Source organism: Pezoporus occidentalis, unplaced genomic scaffold (assembly GCF_034315485.1).
Source record: "Pezoporus occidentalis ecotype Australia unplaced genomic scaffold, CSIRO_AGI_Poc_V1 ctg178, whole genome shotgun sequence".
In the NCBI taxonomy this organism is placed as follows: Eukaryota; Metazoa; Chordata; class Aves; order Psittaciformes; family Psittacidae; genus Pezoporus; species Pezoporus occidentalis.
This window is the reverse complement of record NW_026913618.1, coordinates 192,679-204,340: the sequence shown is the minus strand read 5'-3', so window position 1 is coordinate 204,340 and position 11,662 is coordinate 192,679. Positions and strand designations below refer to the sequence as shown.

General features: G+C 53.8%; 2 long non-coding RNA genes across 2 annotated transcripts in view; both read right to left on the bottom strand.

Annotated features, from left to right (window-relative positions):
- Positions 1-619: 619 nt before the first annotated feature.
- LOC134161673 (uncharacterized) lies at positions 620-2,676 on the bottom strand. Its single transcript, XR_009964066.1, has 2 exons — positions 2,610-2,676; positions 620-2,479 (listed from the first exon to the last, which is right to left on the bottom strand). It is a non-coding gene; the product is annotated as an uncharacterized LOC134161673 (long non-coding RNA).
- Positions 2,677-3,996: 1,320 nt separating this feature from the next.
- The window catches only part of LOC134161674 (uncharacterized), a 66,398-nt gene continuing 58,732 nt past the window's right edge, over positions 3,997-11,662 (bottom strand). The window contains exons 4-5 of the long non-coding RNA XR_009964067.1: positions 5,028-5,188; positions 3,997-4,845 (exon numbers count right to left, since the gene is read on the bottom strand). This is a non-coding gene — a long non-coding RNA (uncharacterized LOC134161674). The remainder of the gene's footprint in view (positions 4,846-5,027; positions 5,189-11,662) is intronic.

The window sequence follows — 11,662 nt, the reverse complement described above, 5'->3', positions numbered from 1 at the left end:
TGCCATGAAGGGCTCCATAAACCGCCTCCTTTACAGCACGTTCCCAGCACAGGGACTGGGTGCGCCGCTCTCCGGCTGTCTCCAGCTCATAGGCGATTGCTCCCGGGCTCCCCAGCCCACCCAGGCTCAGGTCCTGCTCCCCAGGCTGCCTGCACCCCTCCATTGCACACAGATCCACCTCACCACCATCACCCTGCGTCCTGCACGGGGCCCCTTGGAGCTATGGGCTCTATTCCTGCTGCTGCCATCCATCCATAAAAAATGCATGTGGGGTGAAAGGTTTTACACAGCAAACAGAACCAAGTTTAAGGGCTACAAATGTCAGATCTCACAACGCACTGTTCATAAAACTGCTGAGAAGAAAGTCACAGCACCAGCAGCATGGACCAGGGGATGGGACCACAGATTTCCTGGAAGTAAATGAAAATGACATCAGGGGTTATTTTTCTCCTACTTTTAAACATCAGCCTAGCAGGAGCATCAAAGTAATCCATGAGTCTGGTCATTCCTGTAGCACACTGGTATAAATCAAAAACAAAACCACGGTGGAGTCAGGTGGAAAATCATCTTCCAGAGACATCCAACTGAGCTCAGCAAAGGAGAAAAGGCTGACACAACATCTTTAAACATTTTTAATTACCCTGTCAAACTGACAATTATGGAGCTAATTATTAGGAAGACAATACCAGATACACTGAATAGCACATCAACAGTGGTTTTATGTAATTATACAATTTAATGAATTGAAGGCTACAGTAATGGACTATATCTGGTTAATTAGAGCCTCCCTTTCTGCTAATAATGCCATTTATTTTCGACTCACTGTATTTGTTTTTCCTGTAAAACCAAGCATGTTTCCACAGATGATGAAGGATTTCTCACAGCAGCTCCCGTGCCCCTTCTGTTATTTACGGTAGGCAGGCTTTTTCATGGGGTGGACGATGAGCTCCAGCTGGATGCTCTTTCATGTCCAGCTTTGCTGTATTCCCCAAGGGTTGATTAGAGACTCGGGCTGGGTGGGCAGAGGGAACCCCTCAACCCCCCCCAGACCCCTTCCCAGGCCAGGAGGTGCCCAGCAGCACATGGGTGGGCTGAAGGTGCCCGTCTGAAGCTCTCACAGGACCATCCCTGCAGCAGCAGCCACCACGCTCCTGGCGCCAGAGAGCAAGAGCAGGGGCACAGGGACGGGGCTGCACAGGGGCTCCTGCCCCGGCACAACCCACAGGAAGACAAAGAGAGAACTGAAATGATTTCCCTTGCCGATAACATTTTGGAGGGTCTGAAGCATCCTAATTCCTCATTGTTGAATGAAAATTGTCTGATAAATTATTGATTGTATTCAAAATGTACCCACGGAAACCATTTTAATTCTTCTTTTCTCTTTTTGGAAATAATTAAGCTGTTTGAAGTTTCTAATCACTTGAAGCTATTTCCCATTACTGTTACCTGGAGGGTTTGAACAGTCTCCCATCCACAGGAGACACCATGTGCACCTACGGGATGAAGTTAGAGCCTCTTTTTGCACTAACTGTTGGTGGAACTTGCAGACTGTGCAAGCCCCAAGCCCCACGAGCTGCGTGGTGTGGAGCAGCCCCCAGTGAGGGGGTCCTCCCAGGCACGGGGCAGGCAGACCCCTTCTGCAGAGCTGCAGGACCTGGCAGATGAGAGCACCAAATCTGTCCTCTCACATCTGCACTTCACTGGCATCAATGGCACAGCTATTTGGTAGGTGACTTCCTTGCAGTGTGTTAGTAGCTTTGCCTACCGTGCACACGCAAACACACTGTAGGACTCCCCATCTAAGTGAAAGCTGTTCTTAGGAAGGAGTAAATTCATTAATGCACTTGTAAATTAATACAATCCTGGCAATTGTGAAAACATCCTGAGCTTTTGTTGGCCTGGAGATTTATTCAGTCCTGCTGGCTTCCAGCTGAGGCAGAAAAGATCATAAACCTGCCAACAGAAATGCCTCTGCAAAATGTTCCAGGCTCAGCTATAACATTCCTCCTCCTGCTGGCACATCAGCCAAGGTGCCTCAAAAAGGCCAAGAGCTGAACTTGCAAAGCCCGTCCCCTTTGTCCTTGCCAGCAGCCACTCAGTGGCATTAACACTGACAAGAGGTGACCATTCTGCAGTTTGGATTTGGTTCAGGGGGGATCTTTCAAAGCTTCATTCTTTCTAGGAATATAATAAGCCTTGAGCTGTGTTTCTTGCCCATCAAAATCAGCGCAGTCCATGAGGGAGCGCTGGGAGAGCTGTGGCAGGCATGTGGGCTGCACGCCAGCTCCTGTTCGCAGCCAGCCCAGGTTCACCGCCCGCTCAGGCAGCAGGAGCTTCCATCAGGTACTTCCAGGATGCACCCACCTTGTCCTTGAGCTGCCATTTGGCTCCTAGTTTCCCTTCAGGCTGCACTGTCAGATGACCAGACAGCTGTGTGAGCCGGGACTGCTGGCAGAGTCCCACTTCCCTACCATCAGCCCTGCATCAGGAGTGAGGGAACAATGGAGAATGGGCCAAAGAAAGCTTCTCTGAGCTGCCCTTCCCAGCTGTATACAGGAACCTGTCATAAGTTTAGGTAGAATCAAAGCGTTTTGTCTCTGAAGACACACCAGCATGAAAGTCAGACCGCAAGGAGGGTGATGGTACCGGTCACGCACACCATGCAGTCCGCCACTGCGCCCCAGCGATGGGGTCCAGCAGTACCCACAGCTTCCAGCTTCCCTGAGGAGAGCCTCTGCTGCTATGCAATGGAAACAGCACTGGGCTAAGCACTGGCAGGAAGAGCAGGAGCAGCCTCTGTGGGAGCACAGCCACAGCAGGACCCGCTGCCTGCAGGGACAGCCACGTTCCTGCTCCACGCTGCTGAATAGGTCAGGCACCACACGCTGGTCCCTGCTCCCCCAGCACTGCTTTGAGACCTGCAGCTACTCAAAGGCACTAACCCCAGCTCTCCAGGGGGGCTCTGAGCACTTGCACCCACCTCTGCGCCTCCCCAGGGGTCAGCAGCTGAACGTCCCCCGGCTGTCAAGGCAGAGATTTCACCATGGTCCCCTGGGTTTATAAAGGCCCCAGAGCCCCCAGGCCCAGGCCCAGGAGATCCATGCTCCTTAGGAGTAGCACCATTACATGTGGACCGCAGCTGAGATGACAGAGATGCTGGTGGGATCCTGCTGGGCAACCCACATCCCAATGGATAAGCAGAATGCTGCTGCACTGCCCCATGCTGAGCTGGCTCTGCAGACTCCCCACTTTGATGAAGCACCACACACCTCTGCCCTGCAAAGCCAGACACGTCCAGCAGCACAAATTCAAATTGCCCAGCTCTAGCAGCAAGAAAAATCAATCAATAACTGGCAGCACAGCTCATGACCTCTAGCACGGATGCTCTGCCTTCATAGGTGCAGGAAAAAGGCTGCATCCAGGGATGGGAAAAGGCTGAGCAGTGAGAGGACACCAGGGCTGCAGTCAGACTTTGCCAAATATTGAATAGACAAATGATCCAGAACCAGCACTTCTTCTGAGGAGCAGCAGCATTTCATTTTCATTTTCATTGGGGAATGCTCAGCTAGCTGATTTTATGACAGTATGTCTTTTTTATATATATATATAAAATTTGTGAGTGAATTTAGTGCTTATGAAACCAAAGGAGTAATAGCACTGGCAAGAGCCAGGGTAAGGTGGAAATACAGGCCAGTATCTAGTGGTGTTGAGGCAGCACAGCACTATGTGTGATACTGCTTGTGCTGCACTCAGGGAAGCAGCCGCCCTCCTCTTCCAGCTCTCCAGACCAGGTACCAGTCATTCCCTGGGACTCCAGTGCTCACTTCCTCAGCAGGAAAATCTCCACCAGTCTCAGCACAATAGTCATGAAAGCAGAAGCTGCTTGTGCCAGTCCTTATGTGGCACAAGTGGTACCAGCGAAGCTCCATGCAGCTCTGCCTGCCAGAGATTCACACCGGTCATCTCCAGAGTGGTGACCCAAAATGTCCCAAAGGAGTAACTGGTTTGATTTCCCTCCAAGCTGGGCATCAGAAGAGCTGAGCTGCTCCTCCTGCACCACAGAGCACTTCCCTGCAGTGGTCTCTGTCCTCCCACTGCTCCTCATTGCCAGGGGGGTCCGGTACTGGAGAGCCCTGGCAAACTCCTCAGGCAGCCACCTTTCCCACAGCATTGCTCCCAGCTTCCAGCTCTGCCCTCAGCCTCCACCCTGTACACATCACTGCCAACCTTCCTGCGAAACTGCCCAGCCTTCTGCAATGTCTGCCTGTGCAGCCAGCAATGACCACGTAGTTGCCACATGTACTTTCCTCTGCCGCATGAACATGTGCTGCCTTGGTGCCGGGGCCCCATCCCTCTTGCTTTACTCAGCTTCTCTCCTGCATTCTTCCCCTGCCTTATCAGCTGCGCTGACGCTGTCTTCATCTCTCTTCATCTCCCTTTCATGCAGTGACACAGGCAGATTTTTTTTCCAATCATTTACACTTTTTTCCTACTTACAGTCTAAGATCTGCTGGCTGATAGCAAAAGGATCATCAGGTGGGACATCCCCATCGCATTGCTCATTGCATCTATAGGGCTTTTGAATATCTAGGGTGCACTCAGAGGACCACCCACTCCTCTTCCTGCTGCAGATCCTCCTGGGCAGCTGCTTGCCCTGCTCTGGCAGAGCTTTGGCAGGAGGTCAGAGTTGATAAGCAGAGCTGTCCCCTCTGGTCAGGAGCCTGTGGAATGCCAGATTTTACATCCAAGCTCAGTTTCCATCTAGTGATCAACCATCCGTTCACTAACGGTCCAGGCTGAGCGGTCTGCACAGGGCCCAGGGGGAACGGCAAGGGGCCAGCAGAGCTGTGAGGGCAGGAGAGGCAGTAATGGCAGGCCACACCAGTGTGCAGCAAACATCCGCTGTTCTGATCCATCATCCCATCATCCCTGCAGCACAGCCCCCAATGCCAGGAAGAGTTTCATGTGCCGCATCCAGCACCAGCACCCACCCCACATGGGCCCTGGGTGCCCCATCCCGCTCCCACCTCCTGACCACGGCATCAGCTCCATCCACCCCATCACAGAGGCCAAACCCAGCACTGTTCTGATGACCGGGGCAGGGCTGCAGGGCAACAGGAGGCTTCTGCTTTCCTGCCTTCAAATGTTTTTGCAGAGCTCCATCTAGGGGGGATGTTGCTGGACAAGGCTGCAGAGCAAGACAGGTACCAGTAAACAAGTAAACTGCTCCTTCCCCTGGCCTGAGGCCTCTTGTCACACACGTACGGTGCTAATTAAAAAGGGAGGGAACAGCCCATAAATTTTACAGTTTACTCTAGCTGCAGTTCAACTGGTTTGACAAGAGCTGATGTAGGTAAGTGCAGCTCTGCAGACCACTGGTGCATCACTGAGAGCCCGAGACTTAATTAAATGTTATTCTAGGAATAAAATTTCACCCTCATCGGATGAGACTGAATATTAAAGCATCAATTTCCTGAAGGAGACTGCCTGTAAGCAGCGTCTCCTGCCATGGGAAAGCAAAAATAACCCCAGGGACTGGCACCGACATCCTTCAGACAATGGCACAAAGCAGCACGGTGGCCGTGGGAGCGCACACTCTGCAAGGGACAGAGCAGGTCCCACGGGCACACACACAGGACACACACGGAACTGCTTTCCAGGCCATTGTACATTTTGGGCACTTCTGAGGCTCCCCGTGGGCACGGGAAATCTCTGCCTGCTCAGTGCAGACAAGGGGGGACCGGTCCCTCTCCTGCAGCCCCGGCAGCCCCAGCCTGGCTGTGTCCACAGGCGGGTGCCTGTACCCAGACATGAAGCACGTGCACCCTCGCCCTGATCTGTCTCCTCTCTGCACCCACCCGGGCACCCCAAGCTCTCCCACAGCCTTCCTCACGACAGCTGACGTTTGATGTTCCATTCTGCTGGCACTAAGCACAGTGCCCACAGCTCCCCCCCCTCCCCCCTCCCCCCACTGCACTCCCCCCTTGGCTGGGGTGCCACATCACCCCGAGAGCTAACACGTAGAAGCAGCAAGGGGTGCTGGAAGCACACCAGGCACCTCCCCGGGCCCGCTGTACCCTGAGCTACCAGACACTGCGCTGGGGAGGGATCCCAGCATCAGAGCTGCAGCAACAAACAGCAGTCCAGGGGGCTGGAGATCCCCCTGGGGAGGGATACAACAGATCTACCCACATCCTCCGTGCGGTTTTATTTCGAAGCAGATCGTGGTGTTGCAATTTATGGCATCAGCCCCAGGATGAATGAACAGCGTTAAACTTCACAAATCCTCTAATATTGCTGTGCCTGCAGTTGGAGGCCTTCACATATGCAGATATTAACTTCTCCGTTGCTCAGAAGTCTCTTTCTAATTTAATACGTGCCCAATATTGCAAAACTCATAACACGGGTTTCTCCAGAGGACCCAGCTGATCTCCCAGCAAAGGGCAGCCTGTCACTGCAGCAGTTCGGGCTGCTCCACACACTCCCACACCAGGATGCAGGGTGATGCCAGGAGCCCCACACACCCTCGCCTGGCCCACCCCCAGGGAGCACAGGGCAGAGGCTCTACCTGCAGGTCCTTCCCCCCTCCCATGGTCCCACCACCTCCCACCCCAGCCTTGGCAGATCTCTCATCTTAATGGTATTAGGGGGGGCTGGCAGCTGGGTCTGCCCTTTGCTGGCACTGTCACATCAAGCAGTTGCTAACTGACCAGTGTGTCCCCCTTTGCTGAGCTATTAGCAATGGCACCATGGCATCTTGCTGACACGAATTATCTGTGAGCTTGCAGGATCTGCGGCAGGGTGAGGGCAGCGGCAGATGTGGCCACCATGCCCCGGGTACCATCGCTGGGCCCTGAGCAACAGCAGCCCCTTCTCCCCCAGCAGCACTCCGGGTTTGGTTGGGCTGTCACCGTACAGGGGCACCCTGCTTCTCGGGCCACGTTCACCAGTGGCAGTAGGATGGAGCCACCAGCACACTGAGGAGCGGGACTGGGTGGGCTTTGCCCTGGGTTTGAGGCATTGCCTTGCAGGCAGCGCAAACAGGAAGGGCAGCAGGAGAGCAGCCGGTGCAAAGCCCACGAGGGATCCTCCTCCAGCAAACCACCACCACAGAGAGAAAAGGATCAGACTTTGCAGTCTTCCCTTTCCTGGCAGCTCTGAGAGCTTCCCATTATCCCAGTCGCCCTCGGTTCGAGGGGCTGTCCCCACAACAGCTTCCTCTGAGATTAGCAGAGCTCAACTGTTAGCAAATAAAGGAGCCGCAGCAAAGCAAACAGGCTCCAGGCACTCCACACTGCTGAGAGGGCTGGGATGGGTTTAACACACACTTATGTGCATTTCACACATGCATTTGCATTTAGCAAACACTCATCTGAAAGACTCTGAACCCTTGTTGGCTCTTTGTAGCAGCTCCCGCACAAATCCCCCTGCCTGGTCCCTGCGGCTCAGCACTCACACTGCTGCCTCCCGGCACGCCGGGCTCCCTACAAGAGGATTCCTCCTGCCCGGCCCCGGTCAGTGCTTCCCGGCGCAGAAGCTGCAGTTGGAGGGGGGCAGACCAAGCCCCCTCCGCGGGAGCAGCACCCACCAGCCCCATCCAGAGGGGCACTGGCTGGAGAGCGGTGTGGATCCGCAGGGATGAGGGACAGGGGCTCTCTGAGGACGTTTCCCCTGGCCAGGAAGAACCTCTCTCCTTCCCTCAGTGCCTGACTTGAAACTATCTCCTCATACCCCTTTTGAATGCCATACATGATACAAAGGCTGAGATGGAGTAAGGATTAATTGATTTTCATGGGTGAATCCAAAGGCTGCCCCCAGATTGTCTGTCTGCAATGGTCATTGTGGACGTTGTGCAAGACCCAGCCAGAGGACTCCAGAGATGAGCTTAATGAAGACTCTTTCTGTCCCTCAGAGGCTGTTTGGTGACACCAGCTCAGAATCTGCTGTCATTTATGGCAAAGTCCATTTTTTAAGTAATAGGAGGGAGCTGTTGAGGACACACATGCTCAGGTGAGCAAGGAGCACAGCACCGGCCCTGGCTCACCAGTATGTCCCCACTGAACACACCAAATCTGCTCCCCAGGACCATCAGCACCAGCCCCTGTACCTCCTGCAGGCTCAGCCGTGCAGCACCACCCAGCCCAGCCTGTTCCCGCTGGCTCTGCCAGGCCCTCGCTTCTCCCATCTCATCCCAGCTCTCTGTGCCAAGCCACATGGCAGGAACTTTGAGAAGTCACATCCAGGAGGAAATGCAAGCAGCCTCAAACCCACACTTCGCTCCTGCCACTGCCAAGCTGGCACATGGAAAGGATATGGCTGTCATCCAGCCCTCTGCTCTTTGCCTGCATCTGCTCCATCCCAGGACGTCTGCAGACTCCTGAGCCTGCCGAGGACAGACAGGGCTGTCTGCAGCACCCACAACTTTTCTCCTACTTCCCTACCAGGTTTGTATACCTGGTTTTCCAGCTGCATCCTGTGAGAACCAGCAAGACAAGGATATTGCTAAAGGAGAAGGAGAGGTGGAGAAAAATCACCTTCTGACTCCAACAGAAGGTCCCAGGAAGGTCAGCTGGGCTGTGAGCAGCATCCTGAGCAGGAGCTTGGGGCAGGACACAGCGACGTGGGGCACAGAGCTGGGCAATGGCCCTGGTGCTGCAGGGAGGAGGTGGGGACAGTGTGCAGGAGCCTTGGGAAGTGAATGGTCCTGGCTGTGGGGCCACGTGAGCTTCCCCTCTCCCACTGTCCCTGTGTATTTAACCCTGTCCTTGGGAGCCATTAAATTCCTGCTCTGTTGCAATAACCAGTGAGTTCAGACCTGAGGAAATGGTTTGTGGTCGACTCCTGTCCCCTCAGGGCAAGCTGATACCCCACAGCCGAGGGCCAGTACCATGAAACACAACATCCTCCCTGGTATTCCCTCAGTTACCCATCTGGACAAGGCGTGCAGCAGTTAAACAAGCTGGGTGCATTGTCTGCTGCATGGTGGTAGCTTTGAGGGAATTCAGACCTTTAGCCACGTGACCTTCTGCAGTGTAACTGTGACAATCGTGCCATTTTTATTCCCTGGTAGCTGAAATATTTCAAAAACTAAATGACCCAAGGTCATTAAGCTTTGTAAAGAGATCGCTGCAGGTATTTCCAGACATCTATCAAAAACTAAGTCACCATGACTGCCTGTGACTAGAGCAGAGCACAGACCCACAAACAGTAAATTGTCCTGGTTTATATCCCTTCGGAATTTTTGCTGAGGTTTCCTAATTCTTCAGATCCAATTTGATGACCATATTAATTAAAATTAGAGCTGAATAAGAGGCACCTTTATGCTCTTATCACCCTATCTGATATGAAGAATGAATCTAGCTGATGAAAAATAGCACAAAGATAGATAGCTATGTAATGGAGGTTCTTTAAACCTGGTTCTGATTTAAGGCACGTTACTACTTCTGCTTGCCTGTGGTATTTGAAAGAGACGTGCAGAAAGTTTCCACGGTTTTGCTTTCTCTGTCCCCAGCTGCACAAGCTGTGGCTATACACACACGAGGGTCTGGGATACTTCACCTCATTTCTGGTACTTAGTGTCTATCACAGTGTTTGTTGTAAGAATAAAAGCAATGCAAATGATGAGATGATTTTAAGGAAAGGAGCTGCAGAAAGGAGCCAGCATCCACCCCACTGCACCTGCCCCAGTGCCCCATTGATGGGCCCGTCCTGCCCAGCCTCTGGCAGAACCGGCACCAGCAGAAGAGCCAAGCTGTTTAAAAGGTGCAGGTCGCACCAGTGCAACATCATGCATTACTTCATGAGGGGCCCCTGCAGAGCATCCCTGCTGCCCCTTGCATAGCAGCAGCGCCCCTGATGTGCTCTGAGCGATGGGCACAATGCAGGAAATAAAATTCTCCTTGAGCAGTGTCCCTACAGGGGCTTCCCAACCAGCAGCATGTGTGGGGTGCAGGATGAGTCCAATGTTCAGTGAGCATCCATCCCAGGAGGACCCTGTTTGCAGAGGTGACACAGCAGCACCAGCTGCTCTGCTGCTCATTTGACAAGTGTGACACAAACCTAGATCACAAGATTAGATCGGGTTTTCTTGCCATTCTTGTTGCTTCATTTCAGTGGGGTGAGAAAAAAAAGCCAAGGCACAGCTAACCTGATCAGGGTGTGCACGGTGAGCCGGTGAGCCCGCAGAGTGCTGTGAAATCACATCACGGATCTGAGCGCAGTCAGTATCAGCTGCTGAGCTGTAATAGCTCCTGTGATGCTCCTAACAAGATTTTAATTTTATGTTTATTATTTGGGGACTGGCAAAGCACAGGCAATGCTTGTGTGGTGCTGTGGGCTCCTTTCCCTCTGTTCTCTGGAAGGCTGGGAGGACTCAAGCACAAAGCAAGCTCACCTTCAGTATTTTCAATTCTTGCTTGTGTTCTCCAGGCTTGGCAGGAGAGACTGAACTTAATTAAAATCAATGGAGAAAAAGAAGGGGATAAATCACGATATGAATATTCTCAGTGTCTGTACGCAAGCAGCACACAGCTCCTGCCAGCATCCAATCTGAGACACGAGGAGCCTCCTGCCCACCCTGGGAACCCACGACCGGCTCCCTACCAGGGCTGGGTCCTCCCACCACATTTAGCTGCTGCCATAGTCATCATGCAAGAGCTATGGAGCTTCCTCTCTCCATGCAGCCAGGGGTTCAGCCTTCATTAAAAAATCATTATTCCATTGTTTAGCACCACATGCCAATCCCTTTCAGATGAATTAATTTCTTAATCACACTTTTAATGGGGAGACTGTTAGAGCCCATGCAGGAGTGGTTAATATTAGTGCTATTTAACTGTCGAAAGCTTTTCATATCGTAAACCAGGCTCAGTAAAACTCACAGTTTAATTGGTGGGTAACAGGCCTCCAGGCGCTCATAGCTCCTGATGGCTGACAGCAGCCACACCATGGGCACACCGGGACAGCCGCCTGCTCCATGCAGCCCGAGAGCAGCGGTGCCACATCCCAGCAGCGCCACGTCCCAGCAGCGCCACGTCCCAGCAGCGCCACGTCCCAGCAGCGCCACGTCCCAGCAATGCCACGTCCCAGCAGAGCCACGTCCCAGCAGCGCCACGTCCCAGCAATGCCACGTCCCAGCAGTGCCACGTCCCAGCAATGCCACGTCCCAGCAGTGCCACGTCCCAGCAATGCCACGTCCCAACAGCGCCACGTCCCAGCAATGCCACGTCCCAGCAATGCCACGTCCCAGCAGCGCCACGTCCCAGCAATGCCACGTCCCAGCAATGCCACGTCCCAGCAGCGCCACGTCCCCGCAATGCCACGTCCCAGCAATGCCACGTCCCAGCAGTGCCACGTCCCAGCAATGCAGTGCCACGTCCCAGCAATGCCACGTCCCAGCAGCGCCACGTCCCAGCAATGCCACGTCCCAGCAATGCCACGTCCCAGCAGCGCCACGTCCCAGCAATGCCACGTCCCAGCAATGCCACGTCCCAGCAATGCCACGTCCCAGCAATGCCACGTCCCAGCAGCGCCACGTCCCAGCAGCGCCACGTCCCAGCAATGCCACGTCCCAGCAGCGCCACGTCCCAGCAATGCCACGTCCCAGCAGCGCCACGTCCCAGCAGCGCCACGTCCCAGCAGCGCCACGGCCCAGCAGCGCCACGGC